The sequence below is a fragment of the Myodes glareolus genome, chromosome 8 (assembly GCF_982192425.1).
Source record: "Myodes glareolus chromosome 8, mMyoGla1.1, whole genome shotgun sequence".
NCBI classification, from domain to species: Eukaryota; Metazoa; Chordata; class Mammalia; order Rodentia; family Cricetidae; genus Myodes; species Myodes glareolus.
Genome location: NC_142033.1, coordinates 33,245,118 through 33,272,223, shown reverse-complemented (window position 1 = coordinate 33,272,223; position 27,106 = coordinate 33,245,118). Strand labels below are relative to the sequence as shown.

At 43.9% G+C, this 27,106-nt stretch overlaps 1 protein-coding gene and 1 long non-coding RNA gene across 2 annotated transcripts in view; one reads left to right on the top strand and one right to left on the bottom strand.

Moving 5' to 3' along the window:
- The window catches only part of Scfd2 (sec1 family domain containing 2), a 335,242-nt gene that overhangs the window by 99,033 nt on the left and 209,103 nt on the right, over window positions 1-27,106 (bottom strand). The window lies entirely within an intron of this gene.
- LOC146893825 (uncharacterized) lies at window positions 6,773-7,541 on the top strand. Its single transcript, XR_015738496.1, has 2 exons — window positions 6,773-6,892; window positions 7,303-7,541. It is a non-coding gene; the product is annotated as an uncharacterized LOC146893825 (long non-coding RNA).

The following is a 27,106-nucleotide window of genomic DNA, read 5'->3' as shown; positions in this document are numbered from 1 at the left end:
CACGACCAAACCCAGAAGACTGTCTCATAGCTCCTCTCATCCCGTCCTTCTTTACTGTCCTGAAAAGACGGCTCCTCCAGCATCCTGTACAGCCCCTGGTCCTCTGAAATTATGAACAGCAATTTCGGTGCCAGAGAGATGGACCATCCTCCTGGCTCTCTCATACTTCAGACAAGGCAACTGAGCATTCTGGCCACAGAGTCCTTCTCCATCAAGCTGGAGGGCAGACTGCAAGCCACGGTGCTAAGTAAGGGGTCTGAGAGAACCTGGCTCACTGCCCCCAGGACCACATGAGCACAGGTGGGACTGCTTTTCCCCAGCCTGCTCTCTGTGTTGTGTCAGACTGTGGCAGAGTCCTATTCACCATGAGATGTCACAGAGAGGTGTGACTGATAGCTTTCTGCTGTCTCTGTTTACAATACAAAGAAAATAATGCAAAATAATGGGAAGGAATAAGCACTTACACTTGTATGACATCACAAAATGCATTTATCATCGTCATCATCAAAAACGTCATGAATCTTACTGTGAGGATGATCTCACCATATTTGTTGCCGGAGGAGTGAATTTAGCTGTAAATGACAACTCTTGCAAGAGAACACACGCAGCTAGCATAGAACAGATCCTGCGCTGCCTCGTGTCTTCCTCCTCCTCTAGACTTGGCTGCTTAAAAACAAAGGCAGATTTGTTTGGCCAGGAGTTAGCATCATGATGTCTGGTCCAGGGAAAACAGTGAGGGAAATAACGTCTACAGATTATTTAGTATAGTTTCAAGATGAACTGTCCCCCTAAACTGCTCTTGTGTTTGAACATCTAGTCTCTGGATGGTGACAGTGTCTTGGGAAGTTCTGAAGCCTTTAGGAGGTAGAGTCAGTTGGCATAAGTTGCTGCCAGGGACAGTGCCTGAAGGTTACAGTGAAGCCCCACTTCCTGGTTTATACTATGCAGAAAGGCAGTTGTAATCTCCTGCCATGACAGACAGAACCCTAGCTGCCATACCTTCCCTGCCATGACAGACTGTCTCCTTCTCAAACTATGAGCCCAAATAAATTCTTCTCCCTTGTTATTTATTTCTTGTCAGGCCTCTGATCAAAGTGTTGAGAAAAGTAACTGATCCATACCCTCAAAGCTGATGGTCTCTGTTGAAAGCTGCTATGTACTCATGTGCTATTTGGTTTTGGTGACATGATACCTCTCAAAACCACCTCCAAGGAAATACATAAGGGAAGAAGGGAGAGGGATGGGGCTTGAAAAGTCTCCACCAGGTGGCAGGTGCTGTAAGTGGACCACGATGGAATTCCACACGCCTTCCAGTGCATTTTCTCCATGCTCAGTGGTTGCCCACTCCTCCTGCATGTAAGGCAATGAGCATATAAAGCTGAGCTCCCTCTCAATGTCAGATCCAGGAGGTGGACACTGTGTCTAAACAGCATTGGACCAGTGACTGAGGTCTTGGGGCTGCTTTTGAATCCCTCTCTCCCCGTGTACCTAGTTTAAAAGAGCACAGGGCAAATGAAAGCTCAGTCTGACAGGAGAGCACAAGTTACCACATTCCTACCCCAGGTCAGGAAAGGATGAGACTCACCTGAAATCTTAAATCCTGAAGGAGGGTCGTGATGACATCCCGAGCCTCTCTAACCATTAGGACCCACTGTCTCCAGCTGCAACAGAGACTTGGAGATGTAGTGGTGTGCAGCTGGAGTGGGTACTCAGCCTCTCTGGACCCTGCCCCTGCTTCCTATGCAGTGCATGTGCAAATGCACTGGAGTTGTTCTCCTTTAAAAATGTGCTTTACGTTTCCCTGAACTTTCAAGACATCTCTGATTCTGCATCCCAGCATCTTCACATACCGTCTCAAAGGGTCCATGCTCCCATGGCCAGAGCTTTCCCCTCCCTCCCTTTTGAGAAATGGAAGGAATATTTGATGCAGGACAAGCAGCTGTAGGAGTTTAGGGAGGATGAAGGAGAGCATGAGACTACCCTGCTTAGCTCATCACATCTCAGAAAAGCAGAGTTGGACTGTGTATGACTCTCTGCCTCAGAGCCACACATGTGTGGTCTGCGACCAGTGCTCCTCCCAGTACAGAAAACAACCTCACGTGGGGAAGAAGCAGGTCAGCCAGAGAGAGGAAACAGGGAGGACTGCACTCCAGGCTGCCCTGAAACGACTCACTGGAGCCAAGCTAATCCTGTCTCAAAACCGAAGATGAAGGCTCAAATGCACTCGCAAGTTTAAGATACTCAGAATGGCAGCAGTATCAGGCAGTTTTCAAAAGTTAAATTTTCATCTTGCTTTGGGGGTGCACACAACTTCACACAGGCTGAAGACTAGGTTTGCTTCCAGGAAACTTGACCTGCTGGCCCCAAACCCAGGGTCCCTCCCTGGGTTGCAGGCTGGAATCCTCAGGGTTGAATGAGTTGGTCCTGTCCCCCACCCCACCCCCGCCCACCGCAGGCCCCTGCCTGTATGCAATGAGCTGTTATTCTTGGCTCCACGGGTAGCTTTTGAAAGGAGCTCCAGGATGCTTTCCTCTCCCTTGGCCATCGAAAGAGAGGCCCTCTAGAGTAGATCAAGGGCTTAAAAGAGCTCTTGGGAAAACACAGGTGGCCTCGGCCATTAAGGCTTTCTGTGGTAGGAATAAGAGGCAAAAATCCTTTAGTGTGGGTTCTCTCATCCTCCCCAGGGGCAGGTGCAGAGAGAGCCCTGCTGACGGGCTACCCACTTCAGAGTGGAACTGGGTACTGGAGGTCGGCTGCGGGCGTGTCAAGCAAGCACTGGTCCAGCCTTCAGAGACTGGGAGATGCTTTTCAATTGCTTGTGGACCTTAGGAATATAAAACATCCAAAAGAACAACTTAGCTGGGTGTGCTTGTGCACGCCTTTAACTCCAGTGTGTAGCAAGCTGAGGCTGGAAGATTGGAAGTTCAAGAGCATCCTGGGTCACCAGTTGAGATCCTGTCTCAAAAGGCTCAAGAGGATGGGTTTGGGCCTGGAGAAAGAAGTCCTTTTGCCTTCCTGGGAATAGAAAATAAGAGCCATAAAGGAACTTGTATGGCAGGATCGCTCAGTGGAGACGGGCAAGTGACTGGGGCTTCCACCCATTTTCTGGGCGCTGTGACCTAGCTCAGTCTCTCTGTCACAATAAAATGACAGAAAGATGTCTTGAGGACAGATCCTCACTGAGAACCAGAATCACTGCATCCTAACGATGGGCAGTGCTTGCAGACTGCCTTCTCGTCAGACAGCAGGATGTGCTTGTGTCCTCTTGCATAAGTAAAATGGAAGTGAGAGGTGACAGCAACCTGAAGGAATTGTGGGTGATGTCTACATAAATGGGGGCATTATTTTTGTTTTGGTTTCTCACTTGAAAAATTTGTGAAAACGAAACTAAACAAAAGACTTAGACAGCTCATACTGAACAGCTGATGTGTGTCTGACAGTAAGAAAACAGTTTCTCTCTGAATTCTGGAGAGAGTATGTGTGTGAGTGTGTGTGTGTGCATGTGTGTGTAAACACCATGCTATAAAATATGATGGGTCATGCTTTCTTGCCAGCATCTGTTAAGCGTAGCATTGTGCCCTGGTGACAGGGAAGACAGACAGCCTTGGGCAAGACCAGAGTGTCACTGTGATCCTCGGCAATCTGCTTCCTGTCACCCACCCAGCTTCACTCCCACTCTCTCTCCGCGCACCGCAGCTGGGTGACTTCTGGGGCCTTTGAATGAGCTATTTCCACTACCTAGAACATTCTTTCTCCTAGCCTATCTTGCTAACTCCTCCTTACCTATTGAACTCAACCTTGGGTACCACTTCCTCCAGGAAGCCTCCCATGAGATTTAGTTGTGACTTTTGAACCCCGCTGAGCCCCTGTGAAAAGTCTGAACCACAGTTTGTACTTTTCCCACACGCATCAGACAAAGCAACTGCAGTTTCAGTGGTGAGTCTTCTCCACCATATGTCCTGGATTTTGATCTTGCTGGAGAAGGCCTGAGAGGGGCCAGGGCTGTTCCCAGAATCACACACACTGATGCTCATCAGGGAGTACAAACCAACAAGATGCAAAAGGGCTATTTTTCAGACTGGCACACTTGGATGTCCGCAAAGTAAACTGCCCTTGGTGTCTCCACACAGCGTGCTTCACTGTTGTGGACAGTTCAGCTAGCTACATGCTTCATCTGGGCCACCAGGCCTGCTGCTGCTCAATCTGGTGTCCACCTGTGCAAATCAAAGAGGCCAGAAGACATGCTCTGAAGAGCCTGGCACTTAGATGACTGGGGAGGCCTTGAGACAACAGCACAGTGGTGTTTTCCCATCCACAACCTACACACATCGGAGGAGGGGAAGATCTTTTCCCTGAGACAGAGGTATACAAACATGGCTTCTGGTTCATTTCACTGTTATCTAATTCTGGAAGTCTCCATACCATATTTGTGTCATTTTGATTTTTAAGTTTATACTCAGGTGTTTCTTGGGCAAGCTACGACTTTCTGAAGTCACCTGATAAGGCCCTTCAGGTTCCTATGGAGTCTCAAGAAGTATCTAAGAGGATATGTCTGCCTTGTTCTCTTTGAGCCTTCCTGGATTGCTTTGAGTTGGGGCCTGCATTCTTGGAGCTGGCTGGGGCTACATTCTCCAGCACTATGCACAGAACTTGGAGTATACTGAGCACACATGCACAGTTAGTGTCCACAGCAGGTGGAGGACAAGGGCTCTTGAGGCCATGTGCTTTCACGGTGGTTCTGTTCGGTCATCAGCAGTGAAGAGCCCAGGGGAAGCCACTCTTGCACTGGGAAGGCTTACAGGCAGTTCAGTGACAGCCTACAGCTGAGCTCTGTCAGAGTCCCCGCATCGCTTTTTTCCCAATAGTTAAACATTAAGAAGATTTCACAGATATTTCTAATGACTATTGAAAAATCCCATCTTGCAACCTTAGGTCTGCATTCCAACTTGGCACTGACCAGAACAGCAATTGCTCTTTTAGGAGTGATTTGGTCTCTTATCATCCACCTTTTATACTTACACTACCCATGTGACTACTAGCCCTGTGAGTTACCCCTGATCACTGGAACACAGGTTAGAAATCCAGCCACACTGTGGACAAAGGAGCCAGGGGAACTCCAGTGTGGGCCCCGGGTCCCCCAGGTCTCAGGACAAAGTGCAAGCATAGCATCCAGAGTCTTGGCCTGTCTTCCGGGCAGCCCACTGGGCTTGGCTCTGGCCACATGCAGCCTTTGAGCCATTCACATATGTTTCGGGAGACTGGCATGGCAGTGTGCACTTACAACCCTGATACTCCAGGAGCAGAGGCAGGAGGCCAGCCTGGGCTACTGGTGAGGTACTGTCTCACAAATCAAACTACCCATATCATTTGCTAAACAATTTCGTTGTATACTAAAATAAAAATATGTATAGATCACTAACTTGATTAACAAGAGAGATGCTGTATTAGGACAATAACTCTTGAGATTTAATCAAGTTGTACACCAGAGAAAGGAAAACTGGAGATCCTATATCTGAAGAGACAAGACAACTCCTGAATTGCAAGATTGAAGACTTTCAAAAATTAAAGTATAAGAGTGCTAAAAAGAAAAGCTGTGCTATCTGCTAGTCTCCAGGATCTGGTTAGAATATTTCTTTGGTGAGAAGCCATCTGCAGCTCCCCCGTGCTTCCGGATCAAGTTCTCAATTTGAGAGATAAGGTCTTTTGAGATGGACCCAAACCAACCTTCTGGCCTCGAACATATTCTCATATTCTCTCTCTCTCTCTCTCTCTCTCTCTCTCTCTCTCTCTCTCTCTCTCTCTCTCTGTCTCTCTCTCTCTCACACACACAGAGACACAACACACACACAGTATTTATCCCCTCTCCCCAGGAACTTGTAGTCCGAATGTGCTTTGTTCTCTGGTATCTCCATTTCTTGTTCATCTGAAAAACTGCATTCACTTCTCAAGCCTACTCACTGTAGGCAACAACACTGACTGTAAGGAGGAGGGGCTGATGCAAGTCTCCAGAGCATTTGCTGGCCCCTTGCTCTGGTGTGTCAGCCCCTTGAAGACAGGCATGTCCTCCCCAGTACTTTGCATTCTAGCAATTCACAGTTGAGAGTCTAATCTCTATTCTATATGTTGTGTTTCTATTATATATGAATAATTTTGCAATACCTCTGAAGTTCTAAGGAAAGATTTGAAGTGAGATTAAATGTTGTAAGGTACATTTGGCTGAAAGAGAAAGCCTGCTGCAGCCTAAGGGCAGGAAAAGTCCTTCTCAAAGTTAAATGACAACTGAATGACAGCACAATTCAGATCTTCTGCATGGATAATCTGAAAAGTGAACACACTTCTAGAAAGGGGCACAAGAGCAGCTTACAACCCCTGGGGAATTCTCATTAGCAGGAAGTAAACAAGAAGCATGCTCTTATTTTGGAAAATAAGGAGTTTGCAATAAATGTCTGAAATAGTCCTGGTTCTTAAATATCAGTATGCCCTTCAAAATGAATGCTCCAGGAGGCCTGCCTTCTAATCAGCAAACATGCTCGTCAGAGCCAGCTATAAAAAGAAGCAGTACTTAGGTGTCCATTCCCTAGCCACAGAAGGAAACTGAATAACAACATGCACATGCTATGCGGTCAGTGAGGGAGATCTTTGGGGTCTGATTCCGAATAGCTCTTGTCCTAAACAGTCCAATCTGGCACCTAGCAACCCGAGAACTTTAGGAGATCGGAGAATGAGCAGAGGAGACATAAACAAGTGTTGCAGAGAAACCAGGATGGGAGACACCAGGGAAATAGGAGGGAATTATCCTGCAGAAAGACGGCCTGGAGGGTGAGCTGACACACCCACTGCCACTGTCATCAGAATATAGCCGATAACTATTACTTCAATGCCACCCTACAAGGTAGGTTGCATTCTGATTCCTTCTGACAAATGAGAAAACTGTTACAGAGGGTAACTTGCTGGGGGTCACAGAGTTAAGCAGGAAGGAGCCAGGAAAAATGAGACAGAGTGCCCAAAGGAGGGCAGGATGGTAGCAGGACTCAACATTTACTATACTGTTGGAGGAGGCATTCTGGACACTTCCCAGGGTGAGCTCCTCAGGGCAAGCCTCTGAGGACAGGCCTTGTACCACTGGAGGGAGGGAATAGAGAGTTGGGGAGCCCACTCACAGCTGGAGGGTATTTCAGGGTGAAGCATCTCCCTCCCTGACTAGCCAACATAGTCTTGAGCAAGATGGGGAATTTTACTCTCGTCTAAGGCCATACAAGTTGAAGAGATCTGCAAATTCTGTACTTTTCCAAAATTCTACAGGGAATGAACGTCAGTTGCCCACAACTGCTGATATCTGAGGATGGGAAAGCCCCTGGCTGGCTTGCTGGAGGTCAAGCATCTGATCCTGCTCAACAATGACCCACAGTTTGGTCAACTCTGATCCCGCAGCTACTGTATCTTTCCTAAAGAGGTGTCTGTGGAGTGTGGGAGGAGAGGAGGAATGGGGAAGTGTGGTTGGTATGTAAAATGAATTAAAAAATTAAAATAAAAAAGAGGCACTTGTGAGATTTCTTTCTTCTCATTCATGAATGTCAGTAAACTCTTCACCTGTAGGATGATGGGATATAAACACACTAGCCCTTTCTGTTAGGAAAGATAATTCATTTTCTTAATTTATCTATACCCAGAAGCCCTTTGTTTCCATAAAGATCAAGGTATAATAAGATAAATAAGAAAACGTCCAACCAGAAACCTAAAGAGGGTCACACTGACAAAGAGGCTTGTGTGTGCACTTAACAGGGATGAAGCAAGCCTTCCAGTTGTGATTACAGAAACCTCTAAGTTCTACTGAAATCTCCTACGAGGTGTGAATTCACAAGTGTCAACATGAGAGCATCGGCTATGCACCTCACAGGAACAACCGCAGCACCTGTCTCGGACACACACTCCCGTATGCTGGGCACTCTACATACACTCCAAAAGCCCTGCAAAAGCCCCTCTCATGTACAAGCCCCAAACTTGCTGATGGGCAGCTAGGGAGGTGCAGAGATACAGGGACAGGCTGGTCACCCTCAGATGTGGCGTGCATGCACCACATTAGAAGAGGCCAGTTACTACTCAGATTTGGCCAATGGTTGCCATGAGTGATGGGTGGCAGCAGCATATTTCCATAGTTCTCCAGGAGATGCTTGCTGAAAATGAGAATTTTTAAATAAAAGAAGAATTCTTAATGATAAGTTGAAATGGCAGCTTGAAAACATGGTGACTGGTGACTTGGTACTGTGCTGAGATTTTGGCTTTTGTAACTAGACTGTCTAGGGGCAAACCCTTGCCTTATGCTTCCTGCAGTTGTAGCCCCGGCCATTCCATATAATGTTCCTATCGTCAGAATCAGTAACTGCACAATGGAGATGATGAGTTCCCATCCTCAAGTCTACAATTTGTATGTCAGTAATGGGAGGCCTTCCACAAAAGTCTGATAAGAGCCAGCGGCTTGTCATTAGTCAGGCTGACCCTGGCAAGCTAGTCTTAAGAAACCACTCTGAGTACAGAACACTGACCTCAGTGTACTTAAGTCACAAGGGCATTTTTGAGCCCAGATAAGAGGGGCAGAGGGTAGGATCTGGGGAATCTCTAGAACAGATTCATGTAGAACATAGACTTCCTTAAGGTGAACTCGATCCACCCTCTACTGGATGATACTATTGGCCAAGCAGCAGAAGAACAGAGAAGGCTATGAGAATGGGAGTCAGTGTCAAAGTCTGGGCAGGAAGCCAAGGGAGCACCAGTTTGAAGAGAGTTTAATGGTGGGGGCGATGCTCCTGCTTATGGCCAGGGTAGATGGAAACTAACAAGAGGAAGTCTAGTACTCCAGGGCTAGTCACAGACTAGAGTTCTGCCTGAATGGACAATAAAGAAGTATCCAAGTTACAGAGGAGTTAGTGGAAATAGGGGCTTTGTTCCTTACTACAATCTACGGCTGGTACCTCCAAGTAAGGATTACTTGGAATCCCAAGCAAAAGCCACAGGGCCAGGGACAGCATGTGTGCAGCCCACACAGGATGCCAGCCTTTCTCCGGTCCCCTGACTTTTCTCTCCAACAGCACAACGGGGGAGTGTAAGAAGGGACACGGAGCACGGGATGAAGCGACAACAAAAAGAACAAATGGAATGTGTTGGCTCAGGAGACTGCTGCTCGGCTAGCCACTGCTCTCTCTAAACTCTAACAACACTGAGCAAAGCTGAAGACACTGTAGAGTGCTGGAAGGACACTGTGGCTCTGTACACACCTGGCAGGGGGCAAGGCAGGGAAGGATGGAGAAGAGAGTTAATGGATGCTCATATAAAACATGTTTTTCCAAACAGTGAAAGGTGTCTAGATGTGGGGAATAAGACAAGTCTATAAAAAATGCTCAACTTGAATGCCTAGCAAAGTTTTGGGGGGAGATGAGATATAGAAAACAGCTGATATTACTGTAATGGGCATGAGCTCAATGGAATATAACTGTCTTCAAAGTCCAAGAGAATATTTTTCAGCTCCATCTTGAATACTCATGCAGAACGGTCTACTGATGTTATCAAAAGTTAACCAAGTTTTCTCTGTGTACTTCTCTCTTGGAGAAAAGAGATATGTGATCCTGATGGAGTGATCGACACAGAAGCACTGTGTGGCCCTCAGCTTGTTCCCTCTGCACTGCCATCCTGTCCTCCCACTTACAGTCACCAGCCATAAATGGCTGGCAGCGTCTACTCCTGGAAACCATCATTTTCTTTCAGCACCGGCTCTAGAAGTGACATTTCAGAGCTGTCAGGCAGTATTTTCTCAGTCTTGGACTAACTTTCTTCCAGGGACCTTAAAAAGACCAAGACCAGTTTTTCCTGAGAAATGTTCAAAATCCTCAAAGGAACTAAATGAACAAAGGATTCCATGGCTGGACAACACAGGGAAACTCTGGTTGCACAATTTAATGAATTGTCCTTAAAAATGGCATTTAGAAAGTTTTTGCTGTTAAATGTGAACAGCGAGTATCCTGAAAAAAACATGCTACACAGAGATTTTCACACTCACATGGTGGCAAATATCTTTCTGCAGTAAGCACCTTGTAAGACAGGGACAATGTTGGATACTGGGGTCCAATGAACTGTGATATCTTCCTCGAGGCTTCAGACCTGATATGGCTTTTCCTGGGTCTATAACATTGAAATTTAATGCTAACCTCACATATAATCTTTTCAATAAATATACATTGCCTCACCTTCCATTTCTACAAACTGAAGGGTCTCATCTCAACCAATATGTTGTTTCCTAACATGGGATCTGACTTCACTTCTGAACTTTGCTACTGACTTTTCTGGTCATTGTGTGAAAGTACTGACAGAAGCAATGTAACAAAAGGATTTATTTTGCCTCTGGTTTAGAGGGACCTAGGTTCATCATGGAGAAGGCATGGCAGCTCAGCTCCATGGTGGTGGCAAAATGTGGTAGAGCTTCTCCTATCAGGAAGCAAAAAGATCAGACTGAAAACAGTCAGACTACAAACACTCAAAGGCCCCCAGTGACCCAGTTCTGACACCTACACTGAAAAAGGCGCCCCAAATAGCATCACCATCTGGGTATCATATGTTCCAACAAATGAGCCTCCAGGGAACACTTCAGATCTAACATACAACAATTCCAAGCCATCGTTCTTGAGGAATGAGGCCAGGAACAGCATGCGCACCCCAGGTGGACACAGGACAGCTGTGTCCGTGTCCCGTGCCTTTCCCAGCCTCTGGCATGCAGGACCTCACTGCTCACTGTGTTTGGGGGCTGTGTTGAGAGCTGGGAGCATGTCATCTTATAAGTCCAGGGCTGAGGTTCATTTCCTCCACTGGTTTAGGCTGGAGACAATCTGCTCTGACCTTGTATCTCCCTTGGTGTCCACAGCCTCCACTGAGATTAGGACTTCTTGCTTGGCCAAGTTGATATTTTAGAGGTTTCTTCCCCAATTATTATCATGTTCTGACCTCCAGGAGAATATATTTGCCACATTTCTGCAGTTTTTGCAATAGTTTGGTGTTTATATCTGACAGTTATCTTTAGACTTACTTCAAATTTATAGTTTCTTTCTTTAGGTTACTTAAGAATCATTCTCCATATACTGGTCTGGGGCCTAGCACCACTTTCTAAGATGTCACAGAGATTTATATCCAATTAGAAGATTACCTCTCAGGCAGATGATGGCTTCTGCACAGCAGCAAAGATGCTGACAGTGAAAAGAACAGTTTGGTGCAAATAGGTTTGTGCTTGGAGATGCAGACTGACTTCTGCTGAGTGTCAAGGCTGACTGGGAGTGCAGCTGCTCCTTCCACTAGAGCTATGAGGATGGAACATTCTTGGCTGGAGCCCCTGTCCTTGTGGGCAAGTTGCCTTTAAACCAGACCCCCCCAGTACCTGGCACAGTGTGCTGGGCTCAGTAGATGCTCGGCAAACATGTTTTACCAGACTATTGACTGGATGGAGGAATGGACAAGAGAACAAAGAGACAACACGAAGACAAACGATTGCAGGCTAAAGCTTGGCTCCGAAGCCAGGCTTTAGCTCCCAGCATTTGCTTTCCATGTCCTGGGATCCAGCCCTTCCCACACGTGTTTTTATACTCTGCAGACACTGCTCCAGCACAAAACAGCAGGGGGTAGTCTAGTCAGCCACATCCTTAGAAAAATGAAAATTCACAACTCTTTCACCTCCTTTGTTCCAAGAATAATTAATGTCATAAGACATTAATGAGAAACCCTGCATAATGCACTCAAGAAATGAAGATTTCTATAGCGCATCTTGAGAAAATACTCAGTTCAAACATTCGCAGCGCTAGAGATGGCTGATTTCATACTTTACATTTGGACTTGATTTTCTCCCTAGAAAAACAGGCAAAAAGACAGCAAAATGCTCTCTGCCAATTCATGGAGCAATTGTTACTATTCTGTATCTGTTTCAATGAGGATATTGTTACCAGGCTGCGTTTACAATAAAACCTCCATTTGAAATCTCTGCGCACCTTATGAATTTCACTCCATCTTAGCTTTCCCCCCAAAGAAGTCACTCAGGTTCCATTCCCTGTAGAAGCAAATCGCTCCAGCCTTCCACAGCTGCAGAGGCTTACGTCCTGAGAGATTTTCAATGTTACTATGCATGCTTCCAATCCAAACAGTGCCAGCGCTGACATGATTTAGCGAGAAGAAGGACTTGATTAGGGTCCAGCACATTACCAAGCAAATATTAAACGGCAGGGGATTTTTAATATGCAAAAGTTGCTCTGTTCGCAACAAAAACAAGCCAAAAACAATTTCCTGTTCTGCAGCAACGTGAAATGGAAGCTTGTTTTTAGGCTGTTGTTGTGTGGTGTGCACATTTCGGGAAGCAGTCTGCACCTAGGAGATGTGCTGACACCTTAACTAACTCTGTCCTTGCTTCAAATGGAAACCAGCTGTCCCTCCACACTGCAATGAGGACACCTATCTAAGAGGTCGAGGCTGTGCTGGAGACGCCTCCTTGTGACACTGCAAGCTTCTTTCTCAGCTCTCTAAGTTTGACCCACACTGAATTGTCAGGGACAACCTGTGGCCTAAAACTTAATTCTTTGATACTTTCAAACTTATTTTTTCTCTCTCTAGAAGTATAAATAAGTGCATTATATGCTATGAATTAGATCCTGAAATGGACACTGATTTGAGATATAGAAAGAATGGTTTTGGAAATAATCTGCATATTATCTGTAGAGAAAAAGTGACTTTGAGTAATTTGAGTAAAGTCCATCTTTTCATACCGAGAAATATAGTAACCCCGCCCCCACAAAACACAAACAACAACAACAAAGGATAATTAAAAGGCCCTGGCAGAAGTCAGGGCATCATAAGCAGCTTTCAGGAACGGATATGTTTTTGACACTGACAAGAAGTCCAGCCCTGTTATCTGAGTCATTCCATAGCAAGAGCTCCAATCGTTCAGAGGAAACTCCACATCCAGGCCCCTGCACTGCCTGCCATATGGACTGCAGCAGTGTGGCATGTTGGTGCTTTATCAGTGTGTGTGGACTGGCAGGTAGGCTGCCCCTGTGATGTTCCCCACAGTCCCAGAAGCGCCCTGGGCTTCTCATTTGGTCAGGAGGGCACATGTGAGCTTACTGATGCAGCTGCCTTGAAACTCAGATTTGAGCAGAAAGTTCGTTCTCTTTCAGTGCTTGGTACACACAGGGTAAAACCCACCTCTCTCCACTCCAGGGCCTTTCGTCCACAGTGCTCCATCATCTCCTCTAGACAACTGAGCAAAACTGCATCCACATTTATGGAGCTAAAGGACATCTTGTTAATTTGCTGAGTTTCTCTTTTCTAGCCACTCTATTATTTTTTTAAGGAGAGAGAAAGCTAATGCAAACCATGCTCGTGTGCTCAGAGGCACACTGGAAATTCCGGACTCCGAGGAGCAGCGCACTGCAAAGTGAAATGAAGGGAGGAGTCTTATTTATGACAGGAATGGCCCCACTGGGCTAGCTGTGCCATACTCACACAGAACAGAGTCCCTCACCAACTCCACCAACAAATCCAGAACCTTCCATGTTCAAAGAAGAGCCACCTCACACACAAGGAAAGAAAAGTCTTTTTCACAAATCCTTCAAACAGTACTGCTGCATCAAATTACTGGTCTTTGACATTTATCCAGTACTGGCCAAAATAAAGCTATGTTACATTCATGGCCTTAATTTCCCCACAGACACACATTTTACTATAGAGTCATGGGACCTTTTTTGTGTAAATAAGTACTGTAAATGCTTAAATAACCCCTTTCCAACAGAGAATGCCACTTGTGCCCTTTAGACAATCACCCCTTCCTTTCTGAAAAGTTCAGTGTCAAGGAGGACATTTCTTTTTCGACTATTTGGATCTTTTTAGTTGCTTTTTACGATTTTCATTCTTTTATACAGACAAGAGAAGTCACTTTGCTCTTGTGTGCAAAAAGTTATTTGGGAGACAGTCAGCACTTTTTCTCCTAGACCACTCACAAGGACTCTACAGCAGTCTCATTACTATTATGTGGTTTCTTGGCAGTAATGCAATACTTTTTTAGTATTTAAGTTGGAGCTCCCAAGAGCAACATTTGCCACAGCAAATGTCTACCATCTTAGACCTGCCCTTGATGTGCTGATGAGGACATAGGTTTGAGAGCAGACCCTAGATTATATATGCCTTCTTTTTATTTTCAAGGATATATTTCTTTGGGGGCAGCAAAATGGCTTAGCAGGCAAAGGCACTTTGCCACCAAGTCTGACGACCTGAGTTTGATTTCTGAAACCCACAAGAAGGAAGAAGGGAACTAACTTCACAAAGTTGTTCACTGACCTCCAATCATGCATGTATGTACCTACACACATATACACAACACATATAAAATAAATAAATGTAGCAATAATAAAAAGAATATGCTTATTCTTTTATAGTAAGATAAAATAAAAACTAACACGTCAGAACTGGACAAACAGAAGGAAAAGAGCGCAAGAGAAGGCACAAAACTCAGAATCCCCTTCATTTGCATACTCAGGATTCCCATAAACACACTAACCTGCAGATGACCTGGCGCAGACCCGTGCAAGCCCTGTGCATGCTGCCTCAGTCTCTATGAGTTCACATGAACTCTGATAGCATTGATTTAGAGGGTCTTGTTTACTTGGTGTCCTTCACACACACACACACACACACACCCACATGCACGGCTCTTACACTTTTCCACCTCTTTCACAGAGTTCCCTGAACCCTGAGGAAAGATATTTGATAAAGACATCCCATTTAGGGCCAAGTATTCCAAGGTTTCTCAAGAAACATATTTTTTATGGTCATCCAAACCCTTCCATTTTTACTACTGTAGAAAGAACATGACTGCTTGAATTCGATATAGGGAGGGCTTTTGCATTCCTCTCATTTAACAACAAATAAAAAGGGCAAACTCACAAATATCTAGGATCATGAGGTTACATAGAGAGCCATTAGAAATTAATTATCTGATTTGATCAGCGCATCTTTATTAAGCCCTGAAATACCAAAAAAGAGCTAAGTACCGAGGAAAAACAGACACGCCACTCTTCCTATGTATGGAGATGAGGACACCCTGTGCCATGCAGCAGTGGGGTAGGCACTGTGAGGAGGATATGCAGGCTCCTGGGAAAGAACAGGCTTCCTCAGGATGGAAGGAGGGCAGGTCCGGCAGCAGTGGCTGTGATGTTCCCGACATGAAGACTGCCTTGCATATTGAGACCTGGTACCCCGAGTTTTGTAAGGTCAACATCAGCAGACATGCTGGAGGCAGGAATTGGAGGGATTACAGGCAGAGTCTGCTTTTCACCCACCACACCTACAATCCACACGTTCCTTCCTTGCCTTGCCCAAGTGCACATTCTGTGAGTGGAATGCAGTGCTATTTGTGTGGCTATTCTCACTATTCCCAGACGGACTATACAGTACACAGAGGTGGCCCACTTGCCCTGAGAAGGCCTCAGATACAATGCATGCAGCATTGGTGTGCACCTCAATTGCACACATGCCACGGTGCTGCCTTAACCAGCTGGGCATGCATGATTCATGACAGCCCAGGGCAGGCACACTGTATCAGGATGCCTGGGGCTCCTCACAAGGTTGGGGGACGGCACCCTTATCTACATCCATACCCCACACAATGCACATGGTAGGATATCAATAAACAGCTGTTAAACAAATCCATGAGTTTAGTGGGATACAGTTCAATTCTCAAACATATTCAAGTACACTTAAAAAAAAAGCCTACATAGCACATTCTGATACAATTGGTCAGGGGACACTTAGACATAGTTAGGGATCCCTAATCTGTGAAAGCCAGCATAATTCAGCATTCCCTGTTGTTAGGAAATAGAGGACTACATTTACTCTAAGCTAGCATTCACTAGAAAATGTTATTGATGAAGTACAGCTGGTAGATGTTTTGAGTAAAAAATTGACATTGCAAGATAATGATTTAGCAGATAACTAAAAGCTATAGAGTCATAAGGGAGAGGTGGAGAGATGCCGCTCAAATGCCTAGCTTTGTTACAGGGCTGCTATTTTCTACCTCAGTTTCTCATTAAGCAAAGATCACTATATTTAAGGCAATTTAACAAGAGTAAATACAGAGAAACACAGTAATAAAAACTAAGAATATGCCTGGCTGGCTAGGGGCATGCCACAATTATGGATTCCATGTCTCGAATGCATCGCAATTGGTCCTTAGGCATTTCCCAGTCACCCCGCAGTGAGCTAGGCTTTGGGCTGCATGTCTGGGTACAGAGGTGAGGAAGACAACAGCTCTCCTCTGAAGAAATTGGAAGTAGGGATGCAAGAGTGTGAATGACCAAAATTCCACATAATTTTATCCCCATGTATGGAAGAAGCAACAGGGGAGTTGGTACAGACTTGCCAGGAACATCACGGGCAGTTCAGAAAAGGCTGAAAACTGGTCTGTGTGCCTCCCATCACCACTGGTGCAGCAGCTCAGTGGAGGCCTCCAGCATGGCCACGTTCTAGTGGCCCAGTTCTGGTGCTCCCAATAGCTTGTTCAGAATACATCCTTGAGCTGTGCCTATATTAAAACCTGCCTCTGTCTCTAAGAACTTACTAAGCTTGAGGAGGCAAGGACACTTCATTTGCTTTCTGTAGTAACCTATGTGGGCCACCAAGAGGCACTATGTATTAACAAATGAGTGCACACCAATCTGTGAGGGGCTCTAAGGAGCAAACACGGCTAATCTAGCACCAGAAGGCCAGCACTTCTTGCAGGAAGACAGATGTTTGTCCAGCACAGAGTACAGATTTTTTTTTTTTAACCAAAGTTCCAAAATAAATCTTTCTTATAGAGTACAGTCTGAACGCTGAGGCTGTTTCTTACAGAGGTTTCTAAAGCTAAAAATAACTGCTTTCTCCGTGTTCACCTGGTGGGGAAATTTAAAGACAAAACATTAAACAACAGCAGACAAGAAAAGTCCTTACAAGCTAAAATGAAGCTCTGGGGACGATGAGTCCATCTCTTTGAAAGGATGCATGCTGGAAGCAGTTCTGATAATGTCACCTTTGTCCTCGGTTTTGAATAACCCTATTCAAACAAAAATCGTCCTTAACCTTCAGGCAGAACTGGCCAACATTACATGTTTGTAACATTACAGTCAGTTGCCATGGGAAGTAATCTACTGTCACAGACATCATTTAGGTCACCACTACTGGATCACGCAGGCAAAAGCACTCGGGAAAATGGTATGTTTTATGTGCTAGTATGTTCTATTCGGGCTTAGTGAGACTCAGAAAAACTGGACAAAATTGTCATAATTTTTTTAAAAAAATCTTCTAAATACTTGTGCAAAATTTTGGAAGTAAAATTTCTACTGATCCACTCTACAACTCACTGTCATGAACAGGTTTCTCATTTTCTTTGTACTAGACAAATTAAGGCCGGGCTATCAATGTAAGTGGCTCCAATTAGGATAAAAGTGAAAGAGATTCATCTTCCCAGAGTCCAGAACGTTCAGTCTGAAATTAGTTGTGTAAGTATTTTTCAAAAGTCTCCTAGAGGACCTGAAAACACAAATATTTTCTAAGGCTTCTTAAGTATTTGACGGCATTAAAAAATGCTCAAAATATTACCCAGCCTTTTCCTCCCACCCACATCCTCTCCCCTAGAAAAGAAGCAACAATCCTTGCCATAATAATCATATTTGGGTGGGCACCATTGGCTAATTATAATACAATGGACTATTTTCAGCTTCCTAAAAATAAGGGAAAACTCATCGAGTGCTGGGAATGGTTGTGTAAGGGCACCACATGGACCACATGGACCACATGACACTCACAAGAAATAAACGTGGAAAACATTTCAATCACATGAAAAGCAGAGAGAGAGGATGAAGAAAAACAAGTTAAATAGAAACATGCCATGGGAGTGACATAAGTTGTCCAAACTTCCAGTGATGCTGGTGTGATCTATTCTGTGTCAACTTGTCATGAAGAACAGCAAGTGCCATGCAGGTTTGCATGTGAATAAAAGGAAAAAACCAAAAACGTTTTGAGACAGGGGCTTAATATGTAGTCCAGGCTGGCTTTGAACTTAATATCCTCCTACCTCTCCCTCCCAAGCACTGAGATTACAAGCATGTACTACTATGCCTGGCCCCTAAATAAAATCTTTTAAAAAATGTTGTTACTTGTATCTTTTAAATTAAAGCCATTTGGATTTCACCAAATATGAGGCTTAAAAATATCCGATGGTAGAAACAGTAAAGTTATTTTAAAATCAATTTTGGGGGAAAATATGGAACTACTTGTTGTAACACAAAGGGCATGAGATTAGGATGAGGAGACAGTACTTAGAACTGCTCTACAGCCAGGACTGTGCAGTGGGGAGAGTGAGACTCATCTGTAAACTACAGGGTAGAGCCAGATGACCTCTAACGCCTCGTGTGGCTCCACCAGTTCAGGACTTTATTGTTACTAATGAACTCTTAGGTTGCACCAGTCCTGAAAGAACCTCACCCACACCATGGCTGCAGGTGGAAGGCGGCAGAGGCCGTGGCCTAAAGCCTTAAGGACTTCTATGGCACTAAGTTCCACGGCACTAAGTTACCCTTCCTCATGTAACCACAGTGTTTATGACTACACAGATTTTTCCTCCTCCTGCATTTCTCTGATCCCACCAGCCTCCTGCTCTCCTGCATTACTTATTCTGTCTTCAGTCCTCTGGCCTCATTCTAGATGGCTGCCTAGCCTTTGCTCTGCTAGATGCAGAGCCATTGGGTGGAGCCTTCCTGATTTCTCACCTCTCCTCTCCCGAATTCTGCCCTTGTGCCAACACACTCCTTTCCTCCATGTCGGCAGACAACATGCCTCTACTGCCAACCCAGGTCACCACCAAATAATGCCATTTCTCTGCTCAATTCCCCCATGACCCTCTTTCCGCACAGGGACAAAGTTCAAAGTCCCTATGGGAATCATCGAGGTCCACCTTCTCCCCCGGCCCAGCCCTCGTCCTTGATTCTGCCACTTAACCAGTTTTCCTTGCTCCTTCTGGCTCACCTAGTTGTGATCTGGAAAGAGACTCGGCAAGCCACATCATCAGGGCCTTGCCCGTGATATCATGTGTGGCTGGTGGGTCCTATCCAATGTCCAAGTGACACTGCTTTGTTGCATTCAGGTCTGTTGAGAATCTCCTTCCAAGAGCCTTGTCATACAAACAGCACATCTGCAAACCACGCTATACACTCTTTAGCCCATCTCACTCCATTCCCCAAAGCTATTATCAACCTGTGGGAGACCACCTATTTGCTCACTGCCATCCACACTATACTGTAAGTCCCACAACGGTGGGGCTCTGTTGGTTCTGTGCCCTACTTCAGTCAACTGGGGTCTCTGACAGGTGTAGGCCTCATATTTATTCAATGTTCTGATTCATTTCACCGTTGATAATCATTTAAGAAATTAAAGTTGGAGAAAATTTGGTACTGTTGCAGAACAATCGAAGCATTATAAATATAGACAGTATACCCTTGCCAGTTGTGGATGGCTAAATCAGAAAAAAAAAGTAAGTGGCACATGCATGCCCAGAGAAGCCGTAGAGCAAATCGAAGTCCGACAGAGATGCTGTGTTCTTGACAGGCATCGGCCCTGACGGCAATAATCCAATGCTCTCACACTTCAGAGGCCAATTTCCTTCTGGTGATTTCTCCCTATTCATCCTGAGTGGGCAGAATCACACAAGTCATGGTGATTTAGATTCAGTCAATCAGTTTTCTGTCAGCAGGATAACTCCAGTGGGCCCATGAAGTGCAGTTTTCACGCTTGGGGGTCCATTCACTGTTGGACAATTATGGGAAAGAGACCCAGCATACCGACCCTGGAGACCAAATACAATCTTCCCAAAAGATGCTGAGGACACACAAACCTAAGAAAACTCACACCAGAGCAGTCCTGTTTATGAGGAACAATGTCAGTATGTGCTCCTATGGGTCAAGTCTTAAGTGGCCATGTCTTCTCTCATTAGCCTTTATGTGAGGACAGCTGCAATAAGCTTTGTTGTAAATGTATTAGGGTGACCAGGTATTAAGCAGAGTAGAGCATAAAGCTATAAAGGCCAAGACACATCCTATTTCTGTTTGGTAAGTAAAGAGCAATGTCCAAGGCTAGGATGACTTTGGGGAGACAGGCCCTCTTTCCTGGTTGGCGGGAATAAACTGCACAAATTTCCTGGGGGTACAGTGTGACCTAAAGTCATCAGGAGCCTGAAGAGTGATTGTAACCTTTGACCTAGTGATTCCATTTCTAGGCCTTCATCCTAAGGAAGTAATCAAAGATAAGGACAAAGATTTATGTGCAAGGATGTTCAAAATCTGGAAGCAACTAAATGAACAAAAATAGAAAAATGCCTAAATAAATAGTAGTAGGTCTTAGAATATAATTCATATATTACAGTAAGTTTTTGTAAACAAGTAAGTCACTGATACGAAGGTTAATTTGTATCTGAAACCATATATGTATATGTGTGTATATATATTTTTACATATACTTACCAAAATATAGTGATTATTTTTGGGTGATGAGATTTAAAAGTTAATTAAATTTAAAAGTTTAAATTTAAATGTTAAGTTGATTAAAAGTTTATTTTCATAATTTTCTAACATTATTAGGCATTCCTTGATATGGAAGAGTTGTGTTGGTTTGATTATAAGCAGGACACATCACAGAATCAGCAGAAGATCGGGGTTCAAAATCCCATTGGACTCAATGGGGTTGGATAACCTTGTTGTTTGATAAAGGTCACCAACATCCTCTTTCTATTAGGCATAGAGTTTTTATCAAAAGTCAGTCTTCAAGAATATATAATAGCACCCAGGTGCGCCACAAGGCACAAGTCCCGGTCTTCCCAGTGGGTTTTCTGGTGGTCATTCTAATTTAATCTGGATGAATACAGCAGTCTCCACGTGGGATCACATGTTCTTTACGGTCAAAAGGAACAAGGACTCAGAGGGCTTAAGGTTCAGCACAGAGAGCTCTGTCTGTCTCTCTGTTATTTGGCTCATGGAACTGTAAAAGTCTGGTGAGTCAACACAGAGGCTCCAAACACAGAGGTCAATGCTGGGCTACTGATCTTGCTGACCCTACCTCGGAGCCAAGAATTGCAATGCTGCCTTCTCCTCCCCCGCTAAAACCATTAGCAACCAGCGCCTCCTGTTTAAGCTCTGTTTTGAATAGGTAATGGCTCTTCCGGTGCCCACACACTAAATTAGCATGTCATTTCATGACTTTTCTTTACTGTAAAGGCCTTTCATGTATCTGTAACAGTACCGTGCTTGTTAGTGCTAATTCACATTAATTAGATGATACCCTCTTTGAAATCAGACTGTGATCCCCTGAAAGTCATAAGGTCTAGAGTGGATGTGGAAGCCAGTTTATACACATCTGGTGTCTTAATAGGTTACTGTTTCAGGCAACAGACAAACCATTCCAAGCCTTGCTCGGTCACATTTTAGAAATGTCTTCAGACACAGGGAAAGGTTAGGAAACTGTCAGCACTACCCTCTGTCTTTTTAATTTCCCATCTATAAGCTCCTAAATCTGCTGGTTTCAATACCCTCAGCAGGCTGGGGGTGGTGAAGTGCTTGTTAGCATGTGCACCAATCAGGCCTCAATTCCTAGCTCTGTAAAAGAAGAAAACAAAGTCTAAGTGGCTCTGTGTGTTTTTCAGTCCACCTCCACAGTTCCAGTCCTGAAACAAGGCTGTCTGGGGGATGGTCCCAGCGCTCTTGAAACCAGATAGCTGTTCACCAGGGTGTTAATGTCTTCTTTCTCCTGGGCCCCTAGGAGACCCCAGATCCCAGTCTCCCTGCTGGGAGGAGGGGGCATGTGACCACTCAATCTCAATGGTAGAAGCTATCATTAAAGATGGCATCTGGGTAAGGTATGCTTGGTTGTGAGCCAGTGTGAAAAACCTGACTTTTGAGGAAAATTGGGTGTGGTAAGTTTTTTTTTTTTTAATAAATCTTCTTTTTAAATAGTTTCTATTTTTAAAACTGTGTTAACTAATGCTATGTAACAATCCTCTTGTACACTGTAAAGATTTATCAGTTGAATAAAACACTACCTGGCCAGTAGTCAGGCAGGAAGTACAGACAGGGCTGTACCAAACTGAAAATGCTGGGGAGAAGAAGGGTAGAGTCAGGTGTTGCCAGGCAGACGTAGAGGAAGCAAGATAAGAATGCTGTACTAAGAAAAGATACCAATCCATGTGGCTAAATATAGATAAGAATTATGGGTTAATTTAAGTGTAAGAGCTAGTTAGTAATAAGCCTGAGCTACTGAACAAGCATTTACAATTAATATAAGCCTCTGTGTGGTAATTTGGGAAGCCTACAAACTAATCTATGGCTACAAACTAGTGAAAGTGGGATCACTTGTTTCCACTATATATGTACATATATACACAAACTTATATATATGTATTAGATATAATTTGAAATGAATAAAAAGTAATATGACTTCTTATGGCTTTTTCCACCGACATCCTTAGTGTATGTAGTATTATTCGTCAAGGGAGTCCAAGAAACTCTCAAAACAATATAGGCTATTGCTGTTGCTTTTGCTTGCCTCCCAATAGTTGAAGATTAGCCTCTATTGCAGAATACACCATGCACTCCAGATGCAGGATCCAAGCTGGATCTGACTTGTGAGCGCCTTCCCTGAAGAGTAGGTTTTGTAGTACCAGAAAGTGCTATGAATGCCTCCAAGGGATGAAAGCAATCAATTGTCCTATCCAACTATGGCTCCTATGAACCACTACAATGACCAGGATGGCAAAGTATCCCAAACGCACCTAAACCAGGGAGGTAACCAATAACTGTCTAATTGTTCTTAATGCCCACTCAACAGGAGGGATCGTGTCTGGTACTAGAAACCTAGTCAAATATCCAGGGCTAGTGAGGTCACAGAACTTAGAGGAGATCCTACCCCTGCCACTTTACTAAACCATTACAAGTCCTAACTGCATTCTAAATAATACTCTTTTATGTAGACATTAGTATAGCTCTTACTCATCACAAAATAAATTTCTCTGTGTAACAGAGACCATTGCAGATAATCACAATGGACAACATACAGAGAACAACTGATCATAGGGTGCCCAGCCCCACCTGATAATGTACAACCTGGCTGCTGCAGAAAACACATGGTGGGGGGGACTGTAAAAGAGAGAAGCTGTGAGTTTGTGACTTCTAGAAATGACAGGGAAGCTTTACCCATGATACCTCAACAATATGGCTGCCTAAACAAGAGCAGAAGTACAACACCAAGAGACATGCTAATATGGAAGAGGGCGGATCTCCTGGGGCAAGGCCTCAGATATTGACAAAGAACTAGAGGTAACTAAGGAATACTAAGAACAGGATAATCTTCCCAAGGGATGAGCCCCTACATGGTTATACAATAAAAAGAGGTCAGTCCTGAAATCATATGTACACAAGTAACACTATATGGACTGAGCAAGATGCAGGTTTGTATTTATATATACACACATATATGTAACCACAACAGTTAAAGGGAAGAGGACATGAACTGAAATGGAGCAAGTATGAGAGAAACATGAGAGGGATTGGAAAGAGGAAAGAAAATGGGGAAAATAATGCAATTATATTTTAATTTTAAATTATAAGTATGGGCTAGAGAGATGGTTCAGCAGTTAAGAGCACTGACTGCTCTACCAGAGGTCCTGAGTTCAATCCCCAGACCCACATGGTAGCTCACAACTCTCTATAACTCCAGTCCCAGGACAGCTGGCAGCCTCTTCTGACTTCTACGGGCAATAGGCACACATGTGGTACACAGGCAGACATACAGATAAAATACTTATACACACAAAAAGAGATAATTGCAAACATGTGCATGGGTGTGCTTGTGAGTGGGCATGTGCACATGTGGACAGGTGCTCTGGAGGCCAGAGGCAGCCCACTGGAGCTGCATGCTGATGCGCATGCTGGAAACCAAAGTCAGACCCTCCGAAAGAGCAGTGTATGCTCTTAACAACTATGCCACATCTCCAGTCCCACGACAGAGTCCGGGACTCTGTTTATATATATCTCTAATATGATGATGAACAAATAATATGCAACTTTCAATTAAAGCAGGAATCCATTTTAGAGTATGCATGAACTCACATGGATCTAATCTACATGGGAAGTAGAAAAAGACATGGGGACCATGGGACAGAGTGAGGGAAGAGGGAGGGGAACAGAGAAAAATATATAGCTCAATAAAAACAATTTAAAATGATTAGAAAATTATACCCACCACCCAGAGCTATGTTTAAATATAGGGATAGGTTATTAGAAAAAAATAAGCATGAACTTAAACCATTTAATTGATGAACCTCAGCAATTAATGTCTGAGGTCGGTTTTAAATGATATTGAATAGTTTCAAATATCTTGTCAGTTTTAAATAAAAGGTATTAAATTGTTCCTGTTTTTTTTTCAGTCTCTCAAACACTAAATTTTCCACTCCTAACTTTTTATAAAAGAGAAGTCACTTTTAACCACTATGTTTAAATAACAGCAACTCCCAAAGTGTTTGAATCCTATAGGTTTAGTTTACAACTAACAGAGATTATTAATGTTCTCTAAACTTGCAAATCATTTTCTGAAGGGAAACACACTGTATGTTATGATCTTTAAAAGATACAGTGCCTCTTTTCCTTTGAAGAGTTTACAGTTCAGTGGGAGAGACAAGACACCACCTTATGAACTGGGCTCCCAAGGCACTCCCAGAGAACTGAAGTGTTGGGAAGCACTCCTTAGAGAAAGTGGCATTTGAGCTTTGTCAGGACTTGAAGATGTAGGGGAGGGAGAAGGAGGAGAGGTAGTAGGACTACCTTTTTTCTGGACTTTTTGCCCAGAAAATTTCCCAGCAAATTTCTCTTATACAGCAAAATTTTGTTTTTTAAAAAGTAAATTGTGCAGGCAGATGAATACGGTAGTCATTCTGTGGAGTCTTCACCTTGGCCCTGGAGACCATTAAGACAAAATCCAGGTGATACTCTATGATGACTTGGCCCAAGCCGGCAGATGGAAAACATCACCGAGACAAGTCTACGCCAATGACGGGATGCCAGCATCCCTGTGAAAAATGAGGAGTGGGTCACAGGTCCATTTGTTACGGAACATGATGTCTAGTGCCACTGGGGATGTTGTCAAGTGGTTTGTATGGCTTTCAGAAACCCTTGTTATTGAGAGTGAGAAAAATACTATCTTAGGTTTGGAAAAAGAATTGACCTACAAAAGCATAGCAAGCAAAAGCTAGCTATTGAGAGAGAGCTGCATGGGAAATGGAAGAAACAGAAAAATACGGTTTTCCATACTGAGTGATCAGAATGTACAAAAGCTGTTAGTGACAAGGATTAAGAACAGGGTGTTCTGTTCTGTGTCTATAAGCCAACCTTGACAATATGCCCAGATCTGTAAGTTCAGGTCCTTTAAGGATATTTGAAGTCAGCATTAAATCAGAAGTGTTGGAGGAGGCTACAAAAAACAAACAAACAAAAAGCCCTCTGTTTAGATGATTCCTCCCTATCTGCACAGGGTTACATGGTTGAACACTTGGCTCCTTAGCTGGTGGCACTGTTTTAGAAGGCTGAGGGTTTTTTAAGACATGGGATCTAGGCTGCCAGGGACAGACCCTGAAGATGGATCTGCAAGCTTGGATTACGTTCTGTCTCTGCTTTCTCACCAACACCATGTGAAGTCCTGTCTCCCCACACTCCCACCATGGTGGATAATGCAGCCCCAGCCACCATGTCTTTCTACAACAGACTATATCCTCTAAGCTGGGATCCCAAACAAATGTCTCCACCTTTAACGAGTTTGCGAGAAGAAGTCAATAACATACTGTCTGTATATTTGCACCTATAGTGTCATAAAAGCTGCTGAAGTTTTCCAGACAGCAAACTAAAGACAAGAAAAGAGCATAAATACTAGCTGGGAGAGCAATCTACTAGAGACAAGGGTAAGCACTGGAGTTAGGAGACCTGGCTCTAAGTCTTAGCTCTGAAGAACCTTTGGTGCATTTAAAGCTTTTCTTTGTCCCTTTGGAGGTATTCATTCCTGCCAAACTTCTCATAGGAGAGGTCAGAGATGAGCAAAAGGAACATAGTATGTAAGGAATGCTTAGCTTTTTTTTTTTTTCTTTCTTACCATTAGGCAACAACAAAATAACAATTACAAATTGTTTGTGTAGAAACTTAGGTAATCTTATTGTTTTATTTCTAGTGTCTGGCCAAGCTGAACTGTGAAAATTATTTATTAGCTAATCAAAGGAATGAGTCTAGATAAAACTATAGATCAAGTTCTTCTTATAGAACGTTGGAAGTAACCTAAAAGATGAAAGAAAGCCACACCATACCTCCTTAGTATATCATAGGCAACAGACTGAATTTATAATGCAAGTTTTATTATCTTGAAACCTTTATGCACAGAGAGCTCGACAACCATTTAGACATATAGGGCTATGGTTCGTGGTCTAAATGCTGAAGTAGACTCTAGGGAGGAAAAGCCTTTCCAATGACACTCTCTCTAATTTTGAACCAGTTCACTTCTCCATGTCTCTTCCTTCCGATTTGAAAGTGCCCTGCCCCAAGATGAGTGTGTAAGATGAGAAATTGAAAGCTGTCATTGATTTGCGATTCCTCAATGAAATTTTGGGGAGACTGAGGATTGAGCCTACAATCTTGTGCATACCAGACAAGGACCCTATCACTGAGCTACATTCTCAGTCCAATTCAATGAGTCCTTGATTCCAACACTATACAAAGGCAAGTGAAGTCTAGCATGCTTCAGGAAAAGTGAACAGACGTGAGCCCTGAAAATACTGTGACACTTTCGGAGGTTCCAAGAATCTGGGAAGCTCAGGCCCTACTTGAAGGGTGCTATATGAGTGGACATGGGGCTATGGCATGAGTCCCTTCTCCCTTCCCTTCAGCCCAAATTCTAATTTATTAATTTCTTAGTTTAATAATTAATTTCTTAGTTTCTTTGTTTTGTGTTTTTTTTTTTTGTCTTGTGGGGG